Source organism: Poromitra crassiceps (genome assembly GCF_964638095.1).
Source record: "Poromitra crassiceps genome assembly, chromosome: 3".
Classification (NCBI taxonomy): Eukaryota; Metazoa; Chordata; class Actinopteri; order Beryciformes; family Melamphaidae; genus Poromitra; species Poromitra crassiceps.
This window is the reverse complement of record NC_139625.1, coordinates 16315888-16316937: the sequence shown is the minus strand read 5'-3', so window position 1 is coordinate 16316937 and position 1050 is coordinate 16315888. Positions and strand designations below refer to the sequence as shown.

General features: G+C 46.9%; 1 pseudogene across 1 annotated transcript; it reads right to left on the bottom strand.

The window, feature by feature from the left end:
- Window positions 1-231: 231 nt before the first annotated feature.
- LOC310773575 (macrophage migration inhibitory factor pseudogene) lies at window positions 232-579 on the bottom strand (annotated as a pseudogene). The gene has a single exon. The product of its transcript is annotated as a macrophage migration inhibitory factor pseudogene (transcript).
- Window positions 580-1050: the final 471 nt, after the last annotated feature.

The window sequence follows — 1050 nt, the reverse complement described above, 5'->3', positions numbered from 1 at the left end:
CCACTGAGGAGTTTACACCAAGTTACAGGTATCATCCACATTGACGGTGTCACCCCTACTCTATAAAAAAAACCCAGCAGATTTGATTAGCGAAACCAACAACACAGCAACTCTTCGGCATATCTATATCAAATTAAACGGTTTTAAATTGTTTGAAGTGTTTTCTGCTATACTTGTAGTCTTTTCCTATGCAGCCTTGGCGCTTGATGACGCCGTGTGTTGACCTCCAGCTCAGCCAAAGGTGGAGTTGTTCCAGGCCACGTTGGCTGCCTCCATGTCCACAAAGTTAATATAGATCCTGTCAGGAGAGACGCCCAGGTGTTTGTTGAGCAGTCCGCACAGCAGTTTAGAGTATTGTTTGTTCTGAGCGCCGCTGATCTTGCCGATGCTGTGTAGGGAGCAGAGGGCACAGGGGTCGCTCTTGCCTCCAAACATCATCATCTGGTCAGGGACCACGGTCACAGCTATGTACTGTGCAGGTTTTCCCATCATTTTAGCCAGCTCCTGTGTGGCCTCAGACAGCAGCACGGGCGGCACGTCGCGTTTGGCTACATTGGTGTTCACCATAAACATCGGCATGATTGCTCCTTCCCAAGTAGCCTAGTGCTGTCAACGGACTGGAGGCGTGTGCGATCCAACTGTGATTTATGCTTTCCAAAGTGATTTATGACATCACTGATGATGTCATAATATCTATGCATACGTGACGTTCACATCAGTTCACTTGACAGTGTCATTGTGACATCAGTGTGTGTGAGCAATTGTGATGTCATCGGTGATGTCATTGATGATGTCATCAGTGATGTCACTCGAGCATTGTGATCTTATCGGTGATGATGTCATCAAACATCAGTGATGTCATCGGTGTGACACCAGTGACCTGGCCACTATTTCTTTCGTGGGGATATAGAACTTCTTTCTTTCTTTCTTTCTTTCTTTCATGGGGACATACAGTATGACAGACAGACATACAGACAGACCTCTTATAGACGCCTTGGCCCCTGGCCACGTTGTAAGAATACACTCCTATGGGTCCAGAAATGCAACCTG